This window comes from Pantherophis guttatus, chromosome 6 (genome assembly GCF_059756535.1).
Source record: "Pantherophis guttatus breed Tessera chromosome 6, ASM5975653v1, whole genome shotgun sequence".
In the NCBI taxonomy this organism is placed as follows: domain Eukaryota; kingdom Metazoa; phylum Chordata; class Lepidosauria; order Squamata; family Colubridae; genus Pantherophis; species Pantherophis guttatus.
The window spans coordinates 82,445,838-82,470,980 of NC_142068.1; the positions used below are offsets into that span (position 1 = coordinate 82,445,838).

The following is a 25,143-nucleotide window of genomic DNA, read 5'->3' on the forward strand; positions in this document are numbered from 1 at the left end:
TCACTCTTTTCCAGGGGGCAGCCAGCTGGCCAGGAATTAAAATTAAGCCCTTTTTCTATTGTGGATTTTCACATGCTCTCATTTGCAAGATGTATTATCATCTTATTCTTAGGATTATGGTTCCATTGTTGATTCCGTCATTATTATAAAAGCAAATCAATGATAATTTTAATTTGCTTGGTTCTGTAATGTTTAAAATCGTAGTTGATTAGTTCTTGTGCCTAGTGAATGCTGGCTTTTATCACGCTGGATTGAGTGGCGTTTCCTAAGGAGCTGCTAGGAAGGAAACCTCACCTTCTCATTAGTGCTGTTAGCCATATGGATTCTCACAAATTCAGGCTCAGAATTATTAATAAGAAGGCTGGTCATGGCAACGACTACTAAGTATGTGACAATGAAGCAAATGATTTCTTGAATAGAATTATTTCTTGGATGCAATCAGAATGTCAAGAACCTCAAATACCAGGTAGACTATTTTCCACTCTAGAATTATCACATTGTGGAAAATGTGACTTGAAATAGCTTTCCAACGTTTCTGCTTCAAACTGCACACGCAGCAAATAAGCAAGACTGGAGACCTACATTATCCTGCATCTTTGTACTTTTCCCATCTTTTGCCAGCTAGGAAATTATTGTCTGCAGGAAATCAAAGTGCTTTTGATCAGTCGGGATAATACACACTATTTAGTTTGAAAAAGCAAATGAAGACATTTTCTGTGACTGTTTTTCACCCATAATTCTTAATATAGTATAATTAAAATGCCATATGTATGAAATGCACTCATTTGTGGGGGGAATCAAGGGGGATGGGAGGGTCAAATGTCATGCAATGACAGAAGTGATGTCATGCCAATCCAATGCAAGTTCCATGCCTTTATGGTTCTGCATGAATAGAATAGAATAGAATAGAATAGAATAGAATAGAATAGAATAGAATAGAATAGAATAGAATAGAATAGAATAGAATAACAGAGTTGGAAGGGACCTTGGAGGTCTTCTAGTCCAACCCCCTACTTAGGCAGGAAACTCTACGCCACTTCAGACAAATAGTTATCCAACATCTTCTTTAAAACTTCCAATGTTGGAGCATTCACAACTTCTGGAGGCAAGTTGTTCCACTGGTTAATTGTTCTAACTGTCAGGAAATTTCTCCTTAGTTCTCTCCTTGATTAGTTTCCACCCATTGCTTCTTGTCCTACCCTCAGTTTCTTTGGAGAATATCTTGACTCCCTCTTCTTTGTGGCAGCCTCTGAGATATTGGAACACTGTTATCATGCCTCTCCTAGTCCTTCTTTTCATTAACTAGACATACCCAGTTCCTGCAACCGTTCTTGATATGTTTTAGCCTCCAGTCCCCTAATCATCTTTGTTGCTCTTTTCTGCACTCTTTCTAGAGTCTCAACATCTTTTTTACATCGTGGTGACCAAAACTGGATACTGTATTCCAAATGTGGGCTTACCAAGGCATTATAAAGTGGTATTAACACACTTAAACATAGAAAAGGGATCAGGCAGCAAATGATTTTCACTTGATACTTTATGGAAGCAAAAGTAGTACTTTTAAGAAGAAAGCTAAAAACAATAATGATGCTTTTGAACTTTGGCATTAGTGATGCCTCTTGAGAATGCCACAGATAGCCAAGAAAACAAAGGGGTCATTGAACAAGTCAAACAATCATGGTTTGGATGCATTATGCAAACCCAGATCCCTTGTAAAATCAGGAACATTAGAAAACATGGAAGGAAAGTTTAAAAAAAGGATAACCAGCAGCAAAATGGATAGACTCAGTGACATCAGCAATGGGTTAAACTGTTGAAAGACATGTAGGGTCAGACTGAGAAATGAACATCTTACAAATAAATTCCATGTTGGAATGATTCCTCTCTGGACTATCCTGATTGACTTTGAAAAATCTTAATGTTCCGGGCTGTTCTTGTGGGTCTTGTATATTTCTGCAATGGGGTTAACAGAAACAGAAGTACTTCATTGTGTCTTAGAAAGGAAATATTTTTCCTACCTCCTGCCTCGGCAGCTTGCCTGTCTTATCTCACGTTTTACTAAATCTATGATCCTAACGTCAACTCGCAAAGCATCCCTGTCCTGCTCTCGAGTTGCCATAAGCAAGGGGGATGGGAAACCGATGAAATGGCACGGCAGCCAAAGACAGAAGCACATTCCAGACTTATCTCTCTCAAGGCTGTATCTCAGAGTTACCCACAGCAGTCGAAGGGGAGTTGACCTCTACAACCCGCAACATTGCTCTGTTGGTGAATGTGACTGATGACACACCCTGGGGGAGAAACAGGGTTATAATTGGAGTGTAAATTATGTAGGGTCAGAGCTGGCGTCACTTGAGAACGTGCCAACATGAAGCTCCTAATAAATGACTGGATTTCTTTTGAAGCTTGTCTCAAGACTTATGATTTAATTAGGGCATCCGTCGGAACCCTGACACCTATCATTCTTTGGCTCACAGGAAACAAGGAGGGCAGTATAAAACCCATTGTATATTTGCTTTGAGAAGCTCTTTCTAAACCCTCTTCTTCCTCTTTTCAAAGGCCTAATATGGCCACTTTAGGGGTCTCCTCCATGCACACATGAAGTATTTCTGCCAAGGCTGCCTGCAAAATGAAGTAAGGGAAACCTTCATTTCAATCAACATTTTCTCTCTGTAAATTCAGACAATGTGGAGAGACCTTGAGGTGGACTGCAGGGCTCTGAGACGCCAAGGAATAGGTACATCTAGGGTTGCCAGGTGTCCACTATTTGAGCGGACAGTCTGCTTTTTTCACATTATGTTCACTATTTTTTTTTCACAAAATAGTGGACATTTTTTTTATTCAAAAGCTTTATGATGAAATGGTATGTAATCTAAAGCTGTACAGTCTAAGAGAATAAGGATAGGAGAATCGTGTTTTGTCTTTTTTTTCATAAGTTAGAATGAGACAAAGATCGAATATCCATTGAACTCGATTCTCCGAAAAAATTAATGATGAGATTAAAATAAAAATATATTATAAAATTATGTACAGTTCACATTTTTAAAATGTATTGTAGCTTGTGTCGACTGACCTAAAATGGTGTTAAAATGTTTGTAAGAAAATATATAATTTAATTGTAATTTTTTTTTTATTATTTTACTACTTAACCCCAACCCCCCCCCCCCCGCTTGTCTGCTATTTTTTGGAAGCAGACCTGGCAACCCTAGGTACATCAGCTTTTGACATATGGGAACTGCATTTGTCTTCTCTAACAAAGCCAGGGGAAAATAGTTGGGAAAGGACCCAAAGATATAATAAAAGATAAAAGGAAAAATGGTGTTTTAGAGAGGTGTTCTAAAGCAACACTCTGCATAATAATGTCCAAATACCATATTTTTTGGAGTATAAGATGCACCTACCTTTCTTGGTGAGGAAAACAAGAAAAAGAAATCTGCCCCTGCCTCCCAGCAATTTTGCCTCGTTGCAGCAAACAGCAAATAGCCTGCTTTATTTTCATTTTCATTTTCAGCATAGTTTGATTAGCACAATGAAAAAAAAAAATCTGCTCCCAGCAATTTACCTCCTTGCAGCAAGCAGCAGAGGCCCAGGCAAAACAGCTGAGAGTCGGGAGGCCGATCCAACAGACAATCAACTTGTGCTAATTAGGCTGTGCTGAAGCTGAAATGGGCTGTTTCTTCTTGCTGCTTGCTGCAAGGAGGTAAATTGCTGGGAGGCAGAGGCCAAAGAGTGGGGGCCAGTAGGTGGGCGGGGCTACATTCGGTGTATAAGATGCACCTAAATTTTCTCCCCATTTTAGGGAAGGGGGAAAGGTGTGTCTTATACTCTGAAAAATACGGTAATTAATATTTTAACAAAACATTTGGTGTAATAGTCTGTTGAAATTTAAATCTAAAGAATGTGACTTAGATTTAAAATTTTCCCAGTGTATACTTTATTTATTATTATTTATTAATTCAATTTGTATGCCGCCCCTCTCCAAAGACTCAGGGTGGCTCACAATGCATTTAAAATCATTATAAAAAACATTTAAGAATTAAAAACATTAAAAACATTAAAACTCATTCACACCATTCATTCAGTTATATATCCAGGAGAAAATAGCATTAATAATAGAAATAGTTATTGGCTGACAAAAAAAAATGTCATTTTGTTAAACTGAAATCACAATAAGTGTAACAAAATAATTTTAACCTGGTCTCTTTATTAACTGGTGGAGGGGGAGAGGCATCTGAATGTTTCTCTGTGGATGTTTGTGCAACATCTATATACTACTAAAACTCTTGCATCTGTTCAGTTCTTTATTACCTTAAATTGGATGAAACAGTGCATCACAGGGCAACCATTTTTGAATCGACAGACCTCTAAAGGGCTACTTTGCAGAATGCGTCGAAAATCCAGGATCCACGATTCCTATAGGATTGAAATTTGATAAAGTGGTTGGTTGCTTCAGATGTTGCCATGTTGCCACACTGCTGAAGTCACATACCTGTCATTTCCAAAATTCCCTGCCAGGTTCCTATAACGAAAGTTAATGGGGAAGCCTTAAGGAAGTTGGAAGTAATTCCCACTGCTTTTTGCTGGCCCATGATTATTTTGTTTCTCTGTTTAGGTAAAGAAATATCTGCTGCTGGAAGAAATATCCATCTGATTCAGTTTCAAGCAGGGAGAAAGACACTGGAAACATGGAGGCTGATTGTAAAGATGGTTTATTAATGAACAGGACCACAAGGCAGCTGACCACATGGAGTAGAGAATGAGGGTTATTTATACTCCTTGCTTTGAACTTGAGCTTCCTTTTCCTGTGCAAGAATATGTATTCTATTGGCTGCTGTCAGACTCCCATGGAGCTATGTGCAAATCCTAGGAGTTTGTCTAAGTTTAGTTCAACGTTGCTGGGTGATGCAATGTCCTTAGATTTTGCAATGCAATGAGCCCTGCTGCTAGATAATCCTATTATGTCCTGAATGGTCATGTCTTAATCCCTGGAGCTGAAGGTCTTTTGTCTTGTAGATAGGATGGCCCACTCTTTCTCAACGGGCACCAAATATCTGCTGGGGGCAGGGAGCTGAAGCTCTGAGTTTCTATCTCCCTTAAGATTTCTATTTCTCTTTTAGAGGAAATATAATATTCTGCCTTTTTAATATTTCTTAAAATATTTCATTCTTCTAGGAGGGGTGAGTGCTAACTTTCTACACTGCGAAATGATAGCCCAGTGGGTCACAGGTTAGCTCATGAACTTCTAGTGATGTAAATTCCCAATATTACTGTTAGGTAGGGAATTAACCAGTATGGTTGGTAGACTAATCCTTTCTATCTCTAATAAACTGATTAACTCCCTTTAGGTTAACAAAATCACAAATGAGGAGGCGATAAGCCGCCTGGGAAAGCCAAGGGAAATCATCAAAGCCATTAAAAAGTTAGAATATTTTGGACATGTGATGCGACACCCAGAAAAATACAGCATCCTTCACTTAATCCTCCAGGGAAAGATTGAAGGCAAAAGAGGTCCAGGCAGAAGAAGAAGATCATGGCTTCAAAACCTAAGGGACTGCTTTGGACAAAACTCTGCAGCACTTTTCCATGCGGCTGTTGACAAAAATAGGATTGTCAACAGGATCACCAACGTCCGATGACGGATATGGCACAAGAAGAAGAAGAAGGTTAAATAATGGAGAATGAGTTTGCTGAATGCTATTGTTCTTTTACATTTCTCTGGAGAGGAACAGTCAACTCTGAAGAAGGAAGGAGAGGAATCTAAACTCCAAGATCTGAGGGGAAATCTTCTAGGACTCAGGAAAAAATTAAACTCATCTGGACTTCTAAGTACAGTGGTGGAGTGGAGTGAGTGAGTGAGTGGAGAAAAATGGTACTGGAGCTTGATTTGGAGCTGAGTCCTTCGGGAGTAGGGCGGTATATAAATCTAATAAAATGAAATGAAAATGAAATTTTATTCGGCACATATCTTAAGGCAAGTTAACCTTCAGATATGTTTTTTTTAACCCTCTAAAGCCTAACTGCCATCTTAGATAGGTCTATTCTATGGTCCTTTACACACCCTGCTTTATTTGAAGTATATCATGTTTTGATAAGCCTAACAACCACTTGTATTTTCTTTGCACCAAACTGCAGAGAAACATCTATTTAAAATAGTAATTACAGTTTATTAATCCAGTAAGATGCCTCAGAAGGCTTCCGAATTACTATAAGATACTCCACTTAAAGTGTCTCATGTTTCTTAATTAACAAAAACAAAAGGGAAGATATTTCCACCTTGTAGTCTTCTCATGTAAGTGACTGATAGGAAGAAAAGCAAATACCAGCTGAATGCTACACCTCCTTGGGATACTGTGTTTGTGTGAGGCAGGCCCAGTGGTAGAGAGAGACTTAAAAGTAAAGGTTCCTCCTGCACATATGTGCTAGTCATTTCCGGCTCTAGGAGGCAGTGCTCATCTCCGTTTCAAAGCCGAAGAGTCAGCTCTGTCTGAAGACGTCTCCGTGGTCATATGGCCGGCATGACTAAACACCAAAGGCGCACGGAGCGCTGTTACCTTCCCACCAAAGTGGTACCTATTTTTCTACTTATATTTTTTACGTGCTTTCGCTAGGTTGGCAGAAGCTGGGACAAGTAACGGGAGCTCACTCCATTATGTGGCACTAGGGATTCAAACCGCTGAACTGCCAATCAACTGATCGACAAGCTCAGCAACTTAGCCACTGAGCCACCGCATCCCTTTTAGAGAGAGACTTACAGTATGTCAAAAAAGTTGGCTGATACTCTGGAATATTGTCTTTTCAGTTCAAGGACCCAAGTGCATCTCAATTAGTATAAAGACTGCCATATGCTTGAAATATTCCTCATCACCATAAAACACGTAGCGGAATTAACGACTTCTTCTCTGCTCAATTCAGAATTAACTTTACATTTCAATAAGCACTTATTTTTTTTTCCAAGCAGTCTCTCTTAGCTTGTAAAACAATAGTGAGCTTTATTTTCAACCCTTTAAATTGTAATTTTGGATAATAGTCACAGCTAAGAGTTGTTTTGAAATTGAGCCATCTCTTCCCCATCATCGATCAAGGACATTTGAAAAAAAGAGGGCTTTGATTAGATTTTCAAAATGTAGCAAAAAGAGACGGGGGTGAGAGAGAGAGAGAGAGACAGACAGACAGACAGACAGGCATGTGATTCCCATCGACCTGCAGGAGTTCTATCAACACTGAAGATTTAATTTTCAGGAATTTTCATGTCTATGCCTATAAAAAAGCTGAGTATGTACTGTAATTTGCTAAGTTTCTCAAGGAATAACAAGACATTCATCAATTGAACAGCTTTAACAGTAAGGCATTTTGATGCATGTGCCTTCAGCTCAATCTACTGAGTATGACTGAAACAATGGAAAGAGGAGAGGAGAGGAGAGGGGAGGGGAGAGGAGAGGAGAGGAGAGGAGAGGAGAGGAGAGGAGAGGAGAGGAGAGGAGAGGAGAAGAGAAGAGAAGAGAAGAGAAGAGAAGAGAAGAGAAGAGAAGAGAAGAGAAGAGAAGAGAAGATTTTATTGACCAAGTGTGAGCCAGAAGTAAATGTTTCAAGACAATAGAGCAAGTACTACACTGCACTGATACAGTTACTATATCTAGCAACCTTTGCAATCATGACAAATTGTTAACAGATCAAAGAAATAATAGTAAAGGGAATGGGAATGGGGGAAGGGGTTAGCAGCCGGGAAGCAGGAAAAAGTAAAACTGTAAATACAGGGAAGGGAACTGGAGCCCAATTCCCAACCTTGAAAAATACAAAAGATAAACCATGAGGGCCCCCAAACACAACGTATAACAAAAAGCCATCCAGCAAAGTCTCAATGTTTAGCCTGTTCCAAAGCCTGAGAGAATAGCCAGGACCTTAATAGCTTCTGGAATGATACCAGAGCAGGAGCCATCTGAATCTCTGGGGCAAAATAATTCCAGAGAACATCAAAATCACATTTCCTGGATCCCACAAAATGGCGCTGCTTGATCAAAGGGCCCTAAAGAATGCCCACTCTGCCTGATTTCACCAGATGGAGACAGGCCTACACACATGCTGAATGGCTAAATCTTCACTCCTAAATTGAATTGCTACTCTGGAGGTGATGGAGAATAATTCATTACTTGGAAATACCAACCCAGACAACATCTATCCTTGGAACAAAGGGGGGGGGGAATCATCTTTTGACTCTAAAACATTCATAGATTCTTCCCTCCATTTCCCCATGTGCTTATTCAACTTCAGGGTACTTCTAAGCACATTTGATAGAATGTAAGGAATGACTTATGGCAGGGGTGAAATCCAGCAGGTTCTGACAGGTTCTGGAGAACCGGTAGCAGATATTTTGAGTAGTTCGGAGAACTGGCAAATGCCACTTCTGGCTGGCCCCAGAGTTGGGTGGGAATGGAGATTTTGCAATATCCTTCCCCCTGGAGTGGGGAGGGAATGGGGATTTTGCAGTATCCTTCCCCTGGAGTGGGGAGGGAATGGAGATTTTGCAGTATCCTTCCCCAGCCACACCCACCAAGCCACATCCACCAAGCCACGCCATGCCCACCAAGCAGCCATGCCCACAGAACCGGTAGTAAAAAAAAATTGGATTTCAATTTTTTTTTCAAACTGACTTATGAGTATATGTAGTGACAACCGTTGTAGATGTTTTGATTTGATTTTTCTTCATGTTAAGAAGAGTGTACTGTAGACGTTTGGAGATCATTTTGTCCTAACCTGGTTGGATTCTTTTTTTGAACTTTTCTTTACAAAATAAAGGACAACGGGAGATATCTTCATGTAGCTTCAAAGCCTTTCCTGCTGTGAAAATTGCAGATTTTTTATTCCCATTTTAGAGTTGTGTACCACCTTGTCCAGGTCAGGTCTTGCAGTCTCCTGACCATAGCAGGGCCATGCATTCATGGTGCCAGGTTTTGACAAAAACCCTGGAGTTGTTGTGGTTTGTGGGAAGCTCCTGCATGGAACCTAGCATTAGGTACTGTGGAAATTGGCCACTGTCATGCCCCCCTCAGAGCCTGAATCTGTGGGGGAAGATGAGCTGGAACAGGAGCCGACAGAGATTGAGGCGGCTGCTCCGTTTGCTTTGGAGGAAACTGGGGAAATGCAGGGCCAGTCTGGGCAGGGCTTTTCAGGATTAGAAAGGCTTGTAGACAGGGAGGAGCAGGAGAGACAGAGCTCTTTCCTGCTCCTGATCCTAGAGCACGAAGAGAAGAGAGAAGGCGAGAACAACGTAGACTGAGCCTGCTATGAATGAGGAGAGTGCCCTGCCCTCCTTCATAAGGCACAGCTGGGGACTGAGATGTAAGGAAATGCTGGTGGGAGGGACATTTGTTGGGACCAAGCGTTGAATCTGTGGAGTCTTGTGTGCGCTTGCCGATGCCTGGAGATAACTGTGCTCTGTCTTGTGGGGCTTGCCTACTTTGCTGAACTTCTTGCTCTGGTTACTGTTTTGCTAACCCTGGTTACTGTTTTGCTAACCTTGCTTACTGGACTATTCACAACCAGAGGCTGTTGAAGGTACATGTGAGAGCTTTGCTCCAGGACTTGTAGTAAACCTGGGGACGTTTCGGGGCAAAACTGGAGCAATAAAGTTGAGTTAAACCTGTTCTCTGGCTGTTTTGCTTTCATGCCATGCCCCAGGCCATCACAGCCACACTTGGACTATCACTGCTGTCATTATTAAGGAGCATCTGGCAGTTTGAGTAATATCTTGCTTGCTGTGTATTCTTTTTATTTTATGCTTTTAAATCTGTTTGTTTGAGTTAATAAAAAGGCTTAAAATCCCTTTATTTACTGGAGTGTTCATGGTCTCTGGATCCAAAATAATCCAGGGCACCTGATAACTGCCTTGACACTTGGCAAAACAGTAAGGAATATAACACAAGGCTGCAACACTCTTATTTCATTCCCATTAAAAAGAAACAATGAACAACATTCTGGTCCAAGACCAACTCTCCACAAATATTTGTAATCAGGTTCGACTACGTATAATTTGTGGTTATTTAACTATGATTAATGGTATTGGACATCTCCAGGGAGTGGGGGAACAGCAGGAAGTGGCTTCAAAATCCCTTGCTTATTTTTGTGTTTCTTTTGAGTCACAAATATTTTTGTGAAAATATTTGCTGCGATTGGCTTGGCAACTCAAAATGCAGGCAGTAAATTGCCTCTAATTTGTTTCGAGAAATCACATCCCATTTTCTCTGCTTTAAAATTCTGTACTACCATACTATATCCTGACCTCTACTACATGTAATAACTGAAACTTCAACAATGTGCGGCATCCTGCTCCTATTCATATTTAGGCAAGTTATTGATCTTATGTCTACATATATTTTTTGAAACTTGGCAGATTTGCTGAAGCGTTCTTACGACTTTAAAAGACAATTTTCACTGTGCTGCTGTACAATATGTTTACAACAGAGTGGGTTTTTGAAAAAAGCAAAGAGAGAACAGTTACTAATGTAAGCTGGGGGAGTATGTCATTACTATTGTTGTTAACATAGAATCATTGGGCTGGAAGTAACCTCAGAGGTCTTCTAGTCCAACCCTCTGCTCAAATTGGGAATCTTATACCATCCCAGTCAAATGGTTGTTCAGTCTATTAAAAATAAAAAAAGAATAGGCAATGCCTAAATTAGGAATATAATTTTGAGGATGATAAATACAGAATAACAGAGATGGAAGGGATCTTAGGTAAAGGTAAAGGTTCCCCTTGCACACATGTGCTAGTCGTTCCTGACTCTAGGGGATGGTGCTCATCTCCGTTTCAAAGCTGAAGAGCCAGCGCTGTCCGAAGACGTATCCGTGGTCATGTGGCCAGCATGACTAACCGCCAAAGGCACACGGAATGCTGTTACCTTCCCACCAAAGGTGGTCCTTATTTTTCTACTTGCATTTTTTACGTGCTTTCAAACTGCTAGGTTGGCAGAAGCTGGGACAAGTAGTGGGAGCTCACTCAAGTTACACGGCACTAGGGATTCGAATTGCTGAATGCCGACCTTTCAATCGACAAGCTCAGTGTCTTAGCCATTGAGCCACCGCATCTCTTTTGGAAGGGATCTTAGAGGTCCTCTAATCCAATCCTATACTGAAGGAGGAGATCCTACACCACTCTGGACCATTTCCAAAGGTGCTTTTTCAAGAGGCAACTGGACTTTCTTATTTTTCTTTGAAATCATTTCTCTTCTCATCCAAGAAGCTTCTTCAGCTCCAAAAAGTTACTTGGATGAGAAGTGAAACGTCTTCAAAGAAAAACAAGAAAGTCTGTTGCCTCTTGGAAAAGCTCCTTTGGGATAACCATGACCTGGATGACTGAGAATTTCCATAGACATCCCGGACCATTGGCTATCCAATCTCTTCTTTAAAACCTCCAGTGAAGGAGCCCTCACAACTCCAGAAGACAAGTTGTTCCCTTGATTAATTGCTCTCATTGTCAAGAAGTTTCTCCTCATGTCTAGGTTGGACCTCTCCTTAACAAACTTTCACCCCTTCTTGTCCTACCCTCTGGTAGGTTTGGAGAATAAGTCGATCTCAGTGGTGGGATTCAAATTTTTTTACTACCGGTTCTGTGGGTGTGGCTTGATGGGAGTGGCATGGCTTGGTGGGTGTGGCTTGGTGGGAAGGTTACTGCAAAATCCCCATTTCCTCCCAATCAGCTGGGACTCAGGAGGCAGAGAATAGATGGGAGTATGACCAATCAGTGGTGGTATTTACCTGTTCTCTGAATTACTCAAAATTTCCGCTACTGGTTCTCCAGAATTTGTCAGAACCTGCTGAATACCACCTCTGGTTGATCTCCTCTTCTCTGTGACAGATCCTGAAGCAATGGTAGACAGTTATCATGCTCTGCCCAAAATCCTTCTCTATAGGCTAGATATACATAGTTCCCTCAACCATTCATCATACAATTTAGACTCCAGACCCTTTATCATATTTGTTGCTTTCCAGGGTCTCAATATCCTTTTTGTATTGTGATGACCAGAACTGGATGCAGTACTCCAAGTGTGGCTCAGTTGTGCAATATACAGCACTAGCATCATTTTTTTGTGTTCTTGATGATATCCTGTTGATGCAGCCCAGGACTTCTTTCTTTCTTTCTTTCTTTCTTTCTTTCTTTCTTTCTTTCTTTCTTTCTTTCTTTCTTTCTTTCTTTCTTTCTTTCTTTCTTCCTTCCTTCCTTCCTTCCTTCCTTCCTTCCTTCCTTCCTTCCTTCCTTCTCTTACTTATTTTAGTTACTTGCTACTAATAATCTAAAATGCACAAGATTATTTTCTTCAACTATTTCTTTTACCCTAGTAATCCTCTTGGCAAGTAGGTAGATTAATTATGAAGAGGAAAAGAAAGTATTTCAAATGGCACAGCTGAAGTTGTAAACTGAATTTGCTGTGATCATGTGAAAGTAAATTCCAGTTAGGTGTAATTGTATCCCCACCTAAAAATGATTTGGGTTATTGCTGGAGTAGGAGAAGGCGTAAGAGAATAAGAGCAGGAATAATGGTTTTTTAAAATATCATCTGATCTGAAATATTCTAATAGGAAATTAATTACTTCAAGCTAATAATTAGCAAAACAAATTTAAACTAAAATAATTTCTAATAATCTTTGAGCTTTTGGGTATATATTAAGAAATGCATTTACAAACCTATAATATTCAGGTGGTATAATCTTTACTGCACATGCTATTAAAAGTTTACTAAAATGAGATTTGAAGGTTAGTGTATCCCATGGGAAAATTAATTTGGGCAGAATAATGAATGCTATCTATCATTGATTTACTTTTATTAGGTTAACTTTATGTAGTTTTTGTAGCATTCTTAAAATTATAGACACTTTATTAATCAAAATAGCATCTCTTAAGTAGTAAAACTAAGTTGTTTATAATAGTGTTCTTGGAAAGGCCATGAGCCACAGTGGTGCAGTGGTTATAATACAGTACTACAGGCTTCTTCTGCGGGCTGCTGGCTGCTAGCAGTTTGGCAGTTCGAATCTTACCAGCTCAAGGTTTGACTCAGCCTTCCATCCTTCTAAGGTCGGTAAAATGAGGACCAAGATTGTTGGGGGCAACATGTTGACTCTGTAAACCACTTAGAGAGGGCTGGAAAGCACTGTAAAGCAGTATATAAGTCTAAGTGCTATTGCTATTGTATTGTTTTCTGTGATTTGTATACTGCATTCATAGAACATTTTTCAAAATTTAAACATTAGGAAATATATGTTAAGTAATTCCATAATGTAGGGGAAAAGTAAACATAAAACACATTTGCAGCCATTCCATAGACCTTAGGAATGATATAGAAAGGGGATTAGATATATGTAAAGGTTGAATAAAATTAAAATTAAGCAATTCCCCTACCAAGACATTGAGAGGAGTAAAACTTTCACACCCTCATTATTATCCAAATAGAATATTGCATTGGCAGATATATCCAAATATCCAACACTCCAGAAGATAGGCTCAAGATCCAGATGGATCTTGATAGATTTGAACCTACCGGGCCCTATCTAACAAAATGAAATTCAATGGTGAAAAAAGTAAGGTTCTACATGTAGGCAAGAAAAACCAAACGCACAGGCATAATATAGGTAGTACCTGTCTCAATAGCAGTAACTGTGAGAGGGATCTTGGAGTCCTAGTGGACAATCACTTAAATAGGAGCCAGCAGTATGGGGAAGCAGCCAAAAAAGACCATACAACCCTAAGTTGCATTAACAGAGGGATATAATCAAGATCGCATTTTAGTGGTACCAGTTTTAGTACCACTTTATGAACCCTTAGTAAGTCCACACTTAGAATAGTGCATCCAGTTTTGGTCTCCATATTATTAAAAAGATGTAACATGCAGAAAGAGTGCAGAAAAGAGCAACAAAGATGATTATGGGCTGGAAGCTAAAACATATGAAGAATGCAGGGGTGGTTTCTAAAAATTTTTACTACCGGTTCTGTGGGTGTGGCTTACTTTGTGGGCATGGCTTGATGGTCATGTGATAGTGGGCATGGCTTGATGGTCATGTGACTGGGTAGGTGTGGCCAACTCAATGTCACTCATGTCAAGGAGTGCCTCACCTGGCCCCTCCCCTCCCAGCCATTCCTTGTCACACCCAGCCTCAACGTATCTATAGTTCTGTAAAAATGTTGTTCACCTTTTTTCAACTTTATTTTCTACATACTATAGATGCACTTTCATGGACCACTGAAAGAAGGAAATGGCTCACATGCTTTGCCCAAGAGTGTGATAAGCAACAGGCTTTTAAGGGGCTGCCAGAAAGAAGGGGGGGCAATGTATTTTCCAAAGCACCAGAAGGCAAAACAAGAAGCAATGGATGGAAACTGAACAAAGAGAGAAGCAACCTAAAACTAAGGAGAAACTTCCTGACAGTGTGAACCAATATAGGTGCAGAAATATTTCAGTCATAATTTCACATATAAAATAGCCATTCGTGTAATACAACCTGCCTATTGTTCAAAACGGTCATTAGCATTATGACCTCAACCTTCTGATTGAGCATGGGGTTGGACTAGAAGACCTCCAAGGTCCCTTCCAAGCTGGTATTATGTTCTATTAATGCTATTATATACCATAGTCCAGTGATGGCTAACCTTTTTGCCATCGTGTGTCAAAAGCGGGGGAAGTGTGTGGGGGGGTGGCATGCACGTGTGTCCACACCCATAATTCTATGTGCTCCATCCCCACGCTTGTGTGAGCGACCCCCCCCCCACTTTTGGCACACAATGGCCCGGTAGGCCCATTTTTTGCCCTTCCCAGGCTCCAGGACCTTTCTAGGAGCCTGGGGAGGGCAAAAACAGCCTTCCCCACACACCCCCAGAGGCCCTCCGGAGGCCAGAAATGGCCTGTTTGCTGACTTCCAGTGGGCCCAGAAGGCCCGAAAATCAGTTGGCTGGCATGCACATGTGCTGGAGCTGAGCTCATGTGCACATCGATATGGCTCCGCGTGCCATAGGTTCACCATCACAGCCATAGCCTCATCGCATAGTGTATGAGTGAACAATAAGCTTACAAGAGAGCTAATTTGGTGTGGTGATTAAGGCATCAGGTTACAAAGTGAGAGACTGTACTTCTAGTCCCACTTTAGCATGAAGCCAAAGTGGGTGACCTTGGGCCAGTCACTTTGAGCAAGGGGTTGGACGAGAAGACCTCCAACGTCCTTTCCAACTTCATTATTCTGTTCGTAGATTGACCATATGACTTCGCTCTCTCTCAGTCCTGGAAAGGGGGAAATGGCAAACCACTTCTGAAAATTCTTGCCATGAAAACTGTAAACTTATGGCTTAGGACCTGGTTACCTACGGGACTGCCTACTACCACCAATAGCCTCCCACCAGCCAGTACACTCTCATAGAGAGGGGCTTCTCCGGGTGCCGTCAACCAAACAATGTCGACTGGCGGCCCCTAGGGGAAGAGCCTTCTCTGTGGGGGCACCTACTATCTGGAATGAGCTCCCCCTGGAGATACGGAGGATCCCGGATCTGCGCATCTTCCGCCACGCTTTGAAGATCTTTTTATTCCACCAGGCGGGCCTGGCCTAATCTTTTCCCTCTTTTCTTTTTAATATGCAAATTTTAATCTGTTTTTTAAATGATTGGGTTGTTTTAATTTGTCTGGGCCAAATTGTTTAATTCGGTTTTATCCTGTTTTTTAAATTTTGTATTTATGTATTTTACTGTTTGGCTGTTCACCGCCCTGAGTCCTTCGGGAGTAGGACAGTATACAAATCAAATAAAGATAAAGATAAAGATAAACAGTTAACAATGATTTGAATCTCCCTCTCTCTCTTTCTCTCTCTCTCCCTCCTTCCCTCCCTCTCTCTCTTCTTGAAAACTTTTAAGAAAAAAAACAATGCACAGGTGCACGATATGGAGGAACTAAAATTCTATCTCAGATCAAATATTATAAAATCATCAGAGAAGGTAGTCACCAGGAGTCAAAAATTGACTCAAGGCAGATGCACCCACAGATAAGCAACAAGTACTTCTTTTCAGCGAATTTTTCAGTAATAATTCGCTTTGAATAGCACTTACCATTATAAGATATTCGCAGTATAAGATGTCACAATTTCTCAGACATAGTCCTGGAGATGAGATCTTCTAGGAAATATTCTTTTTTCCAAAGTTCTCCTTAACTGTCAGTTTTCAACTGTCTCTTTAGTGATGTTCTTTCTTCTCAGCTTCTTCCTTTAAATAGAACAATTTGGCATAGAGAATGGAGGGAAAGAAGTGCATGAACTTGGGGATACTGAAAGGTGACAGATTGAGGGAAAGCAAAATTGGCTTGCTAGAAAATGTTTATTTTTTATTTATTTTTTTAAGGAAATTCCTTAAGTACTTGCTATTGATGATCTCCAAATTTTGCTTGATATTTGGGGTTGAGCAATTTAACTGCTGTGCTCCTGAAAGTCTAGATCGGGGTCACCAACCTTTCGGACCTCAGGGACCACCAAATTCATAATTTTAAATCTTGCGAACCACTGATATGATTTTTTAAAAGATAAATATTATTTAGTGCAATATAAAAAAGCAAATAATTTTTCTGCAGACCACCAAAATTTTCTCACGGACTACCTGTGGTCCGGGGAACACCAGTTGATGACCGCTGGTTACCATATGCCTGGAATTCATGGTTCTTCCCTGTTTCTGTTTCTAAGGGTAAGACAGAAGAGTAGATAACAATGATCACCAGATTCAGGTTTTTAAGGATAAAATCCTACATCTATCCATTTAGAAAAGTTCCATTGTTCTCCCTGAGAATTACTTTCAAGTAAACTTATTTATAGTTGCATCGTAAAACCCTTTTTGCAGTGTTAGCTTTATGAATCTTGGATGACAGCCATTTTAGTTTAGAATGGTTTATCTTCTGGAAGAAAGTTTATGACAGACAAAGTGAGGCTGAAAAATGCTGAAAACTTTACAAAATGATAAATATGAAAGACAGCAAGGCTGCCTCAGTGAGACACTAGCCAAAATAATGGGCAAGATACCATGGGCACAAGGAACTGGTTTAGTATTGGGAGAAATCTTAAACTAAGAACAAAAACTAAACTTTTTCACACAAAGCCCCCCCTCCCAAGACTCTCAAAGCAAGAGAAAGAGTCTTAGAACAAAAAAGAATTGTTTTCAGAATATAATATCTTTTTATTGCAAAGACATAAGGGAACCTAAGAACATACATTGCTCACCATGCTAAGAGAGAACCAGTGGTGGGTTGCTTCCAGTTCAATCCGGTTCTTGCGAACCGGTAGTAAAAGTGGCGGGAAGCTCCGCCCACCCACCCAGATGTCATAATGGATGATATGCACATGTACAGAAGCTTCTGCGCAAGCGCGTGCTCCCATTGCAAACCAGTAGTAAAGGTAAGTAGAACCCACCCCTGGAGAGAACATTACTGAACCATTAGTAAAGCAGCAGTGGTGCTTGGTTGATGGAAAAATCTCTTCCTCATCTTCCTCTTAAACATGTCCATCTGATACATGAAAGTATCAAGATATTTGATGAACAGAATATCAAGAACATATGAATAACTTAAACCAGAGATATTTTTGTTGGGCATTTTACTGAAAAAATACGATAAACAGACTATATATCTGGTTTGGTATATACTAACTGCAACTAGAATTGTATTTGCAGAGCAATGGGAAAATGATGAGATTCCATCAAAGGGAAATGTAATTAAGAGAATATTAGAAGGCACAGAAATGGATAGATTAACACTCACTATTAAGGATAAAGAAGAAGAAACTGAATATTTTTTGATATGGGATATATTTTATCAGTGGCTAGACAATAGAAACAGAAGTTAGAAAGGAGGAGATATAAAAAGAAGAAATGTTAATGTGGAGAGTTGTTAAGAAGATGTTAAGTATTATTATTATATTATTAATATTATTGTGATGAATACGACAACAAATATGTGGGTTATGATTGCTTAAATATAACTGTAGCCAGATCACACACTGCTTGATGGAAATTGAATGTTATATAAAATAAAACAAATAAAACATGAAAAAAGAACATATTAATAACTTAACATTGAAATTGCTATTAATATATTATGCTTATTTTAACAATAAAATGGCATTGTATGATATTTGGCATTGGACAAATTTTAATTGTTTAGTGTTCCTCTTTGACAGTCTCGCTGTACAGGTTTAATAACTTTTCTCTCTTTAGGATTACAATTTAAATAAATAAAGTTTAGGGTTAACACCTATCCATTTCGAGGTTATCCTTATGCAGTTCTCATCAAGATCATCATGTAGAAGTAGAAAAATTAAAACTGTTAAAATTGGCTTCCAAGTAGGCAAATAATTCTCTAGGCAGTTTATAGAACTCCTGTTATCAATTGTGGTAGTGCTTAGGCAATTGATATCAACAGGAAATTTCCTCAAATTGTGTTGTTCAGAATAAATTAAGGTTTTATGAGGTTTCAATTTGGGATTATGCAGCAGAGACAATAGCAAGTCCTGTCTTTCAATATTTTTTTTTATTATTATAACACAATATGAGAAACACAAAACATATATATATATATATATATATATATATACTCTCTTTTTACAGCTATTTCGTGGTGGTCATCTTCTAATATTTATATTCTCCCCTGATTCCCTTTATACTATTCATTTTCTTCTTGCCCTTTTCTCTTTTAATTACATTATACTTCTTAACAGTCATAATGGTTTTATACATTCTATACATTATCATATTCGTTCTTTCCATTTTCAACTTCATCCCTATTTTTATAATCCATTATTTCTAGTCTCTAGCCACTTATACCATTTGTTCCAGATGATATAATATTCCGTATTTCCTTTTCTTTGAGCTCTTTTGTTAATTTGTCCACCTCGGCACATTCTAGGATTTTTTTTTAGCAATTCTTCTTCTGTTGGTATGTTTTCCTTTTTCCAATTTTGGGTGTATGATATGTGTGTGGCTGTACATATTATATGTAAAATCAAATATTTTATTTCTTTGGTGTAGTTTTTGGTAAATATTCCTAATAAGAATGTCTCTGGTTTTCCATCAATAGGTTGCTCTGTTATTTTTTCTAACCATTTCTTAATCTTAGCGCAGATTTTTTTTGCAACCGGACAGGTCCACCAAAGATTATAATACATTCCATAGCTCTTATTGCATTTCCAGCATACTGGAGAGTTATTCAGAAACATCTTTGCAAGTCTAGCCTCCAATATTTTAGTTGGACTTTCTCCTCCATAAAATACACGGTAGAGCTATTTTTATTTAACAGGGACATGGTGGCTCAGTGGCTAAGATGCTGAGCTTGTCGATCGAAAAGTCGGCAGTTCAGCGGTTCAAATCCCTAGTGCCACGTAACGGGGTGAGCTCCCCTTACTTGTCCCAGCTTCTGCCAATCTAGCAGTTCGAAAGCATGTAAAAAATGCAAGTAGAAATATAGGGACCACCTTTGGTGGGAAGGTAACAGTGTTCCGTGACCTTTGGCGTTTAGTCATACCGGTCACATGACCACGGAGACAGTCTCTGGACAGCGCTGGCTCTTCAGCTTTGAAACGGAGATGAGCGCCGCCCCCTAGAGTCTGGAATGACTAGCACATATGTGCGAGGGGAACCTTTACCTTTACCTTATCTTTATTTATTATATAAAAGTGGGGAATTTGCCCTAGAAAGGAAATGAGTTGATTCTCCTGATTTCATTATTCAGTGCTTTCAAAAGAATTCTGTAATGCTGAACTGGTTACCCATTCCCATATAACATTTCATAGGAGAGGAGTTCCTTACATATTTTTTCTTTCCTAATCCGAGTCTGAATAACAAAGTGCAGCTCTGGCTGTTTGGAACAGGCAAAATAATATATTCTTCTCTTGTGAAAAACATGGCTGTAAAACAGACAGAAGATTGCACCATGCTAGTTAGTTCAGATAAGTTATGTGGCTTGTTTGTCTTTAGCATGGCATCAGAAGCATCTGCCTTGATCGCTGCTGGGCTACAAAGAGCCTGAGGGAATCAGTAACCTCCCTCCATGCAAGTTTCTACTTCATAAACCTAACAGGCAGAGTGATTAAAAATAATTCCACTGACAAGAAACCCAGCACTGCTGTGACATTCGGCCAAGGGAACTAGAAGCTGTGGGTGATAACAGAACCTGCTGGCAAGCCCTATTGCTATGAAGCCTCCATTGGCTTCATAGACAGACACTGCCAAAAAAAACCTGATAGAAAAATCACAGAATAACACTCTTGGTTATTATAGGAGTAGATTTTCAGTTGCTCCCATTGTGCTAGATTCTGCGCTTCACTGGGATTCCAGAACCATCTCTGTGTCCACAGAACCAATGCATAAGTTGCATAAATAAAGTGATTGTATCACAATCAGGGGTGAAATCCAGCAGGTTTCCTACAGGTTCTGGAGAACTGGTAGCGGAAATTTTGAGTAGTTCGGAGAACTGGCAAATACCACCTCTGGCTGATCCTATTTATTTATTTATTTATTTATTTATTTATTTATTTATTTATTTATTTATTTATTTTATTTTATTTTATTTTATTTTATTTTATTTTATTTAATTTATATACCGCCCTTCTCCAACAGGACTCAGGGCAGTGAACAGCCATGGTAAAACATAACATATAAAATTTTAAAACAATTTAAAAACAATTAAATTGTTTTTAAATTGGTCCTAGAGTAGGGAGGAAATGGGGATTTTGCAGTATCCTTTCCCTGCCATGACAACCAAGCCACGCCCACCAAGCTATACCACACCCACCAAGCCACGCCTACAGAACTGGTAGTATAAAAATTTGGATTTCACCACTGATCACGATTGTGAGAAGTTGAATAATAAATAAATAAATAAATACCTCTACATCTCATCAAGTGAGGGCATACTTTGAATACTGCATATAGTTCTGCTGACCACAATACAAAAAAGATGCTAAGAACTGTAGAGAACAACAGAGATAATAAGGTATCTGGAAGCCGAATTGTACTATGAACCGTCGAGGGAGCTAGATAGGTATAGCCTGTCAAAGAGAAGGATTGGGAAGGGACATGATAACGGTCTTCCATTACTTGAGGGGCTGTCATAGAGAAGAGGGGATTGACTTATTCTCCAAAGCAACCAGAAGGCAGGCAGGGAAGCAGTGGGTGGAAGCTTGTTAAAGAGAGACCCAACCTAGAAATAAGGAAAAACATTTCTGACAGTGAAAACAATTATTCAATGGAATAGCATGCTTCCTGGAGTTGTAGGTGCTCCATCACTGAAGATTTTCAAAAAATAGACTGGACCCAGCCATTTGTGTCCATGAAGGATGAAGGAAGAACACACAAGTATGAAGGATGGGGTTCCTGCCTTACGCAGGGGGGTTGAAGACCTCCAAGGTTCCTTTCAGCCCTATGATTCTATGTTCTAACCCAGGGGTCTCCAACTTTGGCAACTTTAAGCCTGGCAGACTTCAGCTCCAAGAATTCCCCAGTCAGTTGCCAAGGTTGGAGACTCCTGTTCTAACCCAAAGAACTACCTAAACCATGGGTCTCCAACCTTAGCAACTTTAAGCCTAGAGAACTTCAACTCCCAGAATTCCTCAGCCAGTTGCCAAGGTTGGAGACCCCTGCCCTAAACCAAAGAACTACCTAAACCATGGGTCTCCAACCTTGGCAACGTTAAGCCTGGAGGACTTCAACTCCCAGAATTCCAAAGCCAGTCCTCCAGGCTTAACGTTGCCAAGGTTGGAGACCCCTGACCTAAACTACTAACATTGAATCATTGTTATTATTACTAATAACAATGAATAATGAATTTATATATCTTGAATGTTACTGTTAGGAAGGCAAGAAGAAAACATATTTCAAAATCATAGTGAGGAAATACAATCTATTTGAAAAGATACAGTATATTTATAGATATAGATGTAGATATATAGATATATTAAGATATATCTTAATGATGACATATTGAATTTGAAAGCTTGTTTATTTGTTTGGTAGGAAGGGAAAGAATAAATGCTGTTAAAAATAAAATATTAAGGACAATCATAATGAAAATTATCTATTAACAGTCCTCACCTGAGAAAGAGACTAAGTAGGCGCCCAGCTCATTTTTAATCCAGTACAAAGTACTGATTTCCTATTGAATTCCTAGTAATATTCTCAAAGGTGGCATGCAAATTTGATGCCAATTATTTTGGACGATACATTTTGATGTGTTTGGAAATATATAATAGGTCAGCTTAATTATTCTGTAGTGATTTATGAGTTTTCCTCATTAAATGAGATTAAAGCCTTCTAGGTAGTTAGCTGAACAGCAACACTCAGTTCCCTATTTTCTAAGGCTTCTTTTGTAACAGAAAGTTAATAATGGAAGGCTGTTATATTATACAGACGACATACTTTTAGACAGGGGTAGGCTGCTGGTGGTTCACAGGGGTTCAGGAAAATCTCTAGCTAAGATTCTGTGCAGTTCGGAGAACCCCCAAATCCCACTCCTCACTGGCCCTGTGCACACCTCCCCTCCCCTCCGAGGAGTCCCCACGCAGCCCGTTTTGGATGCCTGTAAGTTCAGGGTGCATGCAAAGGCTTGGGGAGTGCAAAAAATGGGCCAGCCGGAAGTTCGGGAAGGCCGGAAAGAGGCCCATTTCTTGCCTCCAGAGAGCCTCCGGAGGCTGGGGAGGCTGTTTTTTTTTTGTGTTTGTTTGTTGGTTTGTTTTTTAATTTGCTTTATATGCCGCCCTTCTCCGGAGACTCAGGGCGGCTTACAATGTGCTAAGCAATAGCCTTCATACTTTTGTATATTTTATACAAAGTCAGCTTATTGCCCCCACAACTGGGTCCTCAATTTACCTACCTTAGAAAGGATGGAAGGCTGAGTCAACCTTGAGCCTTGGCAAGATTCGAACCTGCAGTAATTGCAGGCAGCTGGTCTTAATAACCAGCTTAATAACAGGGTGCCTTAGACCACTGTACTACCAAGGCTCAAGGTTTTTGCCCTCCTGGAGGCTCGAGGAAAGCTTCCGGAGCCCAGGGAGGGCAAAAACGACCCCCCCCCATCATGGTGCAGGAGGCTGGCTAGGCCATGGCCATCATGGCCATGCTCACTCAGCAACCAGGCAGAGAACCCCTTGCTAAAATTTTTGAAGCCCACTTATTTTTTAGCATTGCCTTCATTCTGAAAAAATAAACTCTTTTTTCCATATAGCAGAGAAGGAAGAGTTTGGGGCAGGGGTGAAATCTAAAAATTTTCACTACCGGTTCTGTGGGCGTGACTTAATTAGCGGGTGTGGCTTGGTGGTAAGGTGACTGGGTGGGCATGGTTTGGTGGTAAGGTGGGCGTGGCCAGGTCGATGTTACTTCTTTGCCCTTTTTTAACCTGCAAAACACAACAGAACACAACTGGCTCACACAATGTAAAAGCAGCTGTGCTAGACCCAAAATGGCCCCTGCAACAAACAGGAACCTCACACAGGCACAAAAGTCCAAAAAACCAACTTTCACACTTTACACACACAAAATTCCACATACAGCTTTGTGAGATTTTGTATGTTTGTGTAGTTAGAGTGAAACCCTACAGAAACACACAAAAACTCAAAAACCTGCACAAATATTATTTTATTTTATTTTATTTTTTATATAAAAGCAGCTAAATTTAAAACTTCCTAAACTTTAAATGGCTAGGTCTAAAAAAAAACAACTAAAAAAAACCCCAATTAACTATTTTTTTAAAGCTCCCAAAGAAGAAAAAAACTTACCAGGTCAAGGCAAGCAGGCAGGCAGACAGGCAGGCAGATAGAGCTGCTCACCGATGAGCTTGATTGCAGCAGGGAGATTCAGTTGCTTGCTGATGCAATGGATTGCAGGGATTACAGCAAGCGAAGCAAAGCAGGCGTTGCGACCAGCAGCTAAGGTAAGCAAGCTGGAGGCTGCGGGGGGGGAAGGGATTTTTGTTACCGGTTCTCCGAACTGTCCGCCACCATCGCTACCTACTCGCCCGAGCCGGTCTGAACCGGGAGCATTTCACCCCTGGTTTGGGGGTAATCCAATGGTGGGCTGCTGCTGGTTCAGACCAGTTCAGGCGAACCGGTAGTTCCAATGATCAGCTGGCCCCGCCCACCCGTGCTTGCTCTATCCTGTCCTATATTTCCCTCTTTCTGGCTCAGCTGATTCGTGCGGCACAGCTGATTTCCGCGCCTCCACTGTTCTACTTACTGGGGCTGCCTTAGAAGGTAAGCAGCTGAGCTTCAAATTGCTATATTTTGAACGCTGTGCGCAAGCTCGTTAGGCGCACTCATAGAACTGATTGTTAAACTGGTTGCAGTTTATGACTGGGGTACTTTCCTTGCCTACTAACCAGAGGTGGGTTTCAGCAGGTTCTGACCAGTTCTGGAGAACTGGTAGCAGAAATTTTGAGTAGTTCGGAGAACTGGTAGTAAAAATTCTGACTGGCCCTGCCCCCATTTATTCTCTGCTTCCCAAGTCCCAGCTGATCAGGGGATTTTGCAGTATCCTTCCCCTGGAATGGGGTAGGAATTGAGATTTTACAATATCCTTTCCCTACCACGCCCACCAAGCCATGCCCACCAAGCCACACCCACAGAACTGGTAGTAAAAAAAATTGAAACCCACCACTGCTACTAACCATGTCTCAGTTCCTTTGAACTTTGATTGAAAAAAATGAGACTTTCAGAGAATTTTACAGCTTTACAAAATACAGCAGAGTTGAGATCTGTTCGAGGCTGTTTCATAGGGCAGGCCCAGTCTCACTGATAAAGCTTTAAAGCTAGGATTTGAAGCACATCATCTCTACCAGAACTTTTCCTTATCATCCACAGCTATAAAGCAAGTATCTGACTTTTTTGGATGAAGAATGGAAATAACGAATAAGAATGATTTTCTGGCATTTCTAAACTATGTAAAACTATTTAAATTTTGAAATGAAAATAGCCTTTGTTTCTCATTTGATTTCATTAGTTCTTTATTCAAACATGTGGAACATGACTGAAAGGCCTAATTTTCAGGGTGAGACATGCAGTCAGATTTAGAGCCATTCTTGGCGAATTAAAAATAGCAGAGAACTAGAAAATGTAAAGTACTATAATTAGGGGGTGAAGCAGATGCCAGACCTC

General features: G+C 40.1%; 1 long non-coding RNA gene across 1 annotated transcript; it reads right to left on the reverse strand.

Annotated features, from left to right (window-relative positions):
- Positions 1 to 1,780: 1,780 nt before the first annotated feature.
- On the reverse strand, positions 1,781 to 16,694 carry LOC117678026 (uncharacterized). Its single transcript, XR_004594885.3, has 4 exons — positions 16,616 to 16,694; positions 16,076 to 16,228; positions 4,309 to 4,413; positions 1,781 to 1,953 (listed from the first exon to the last, which is right to left on the reverse strand). It is a non-coding gene; the product is annotated as an uncharacterized LOC117678026 (long non-coding RNA).
- Between the last annotated feature and the right edge of the window lie 8,449 nt (positions 16,695 to 25,143).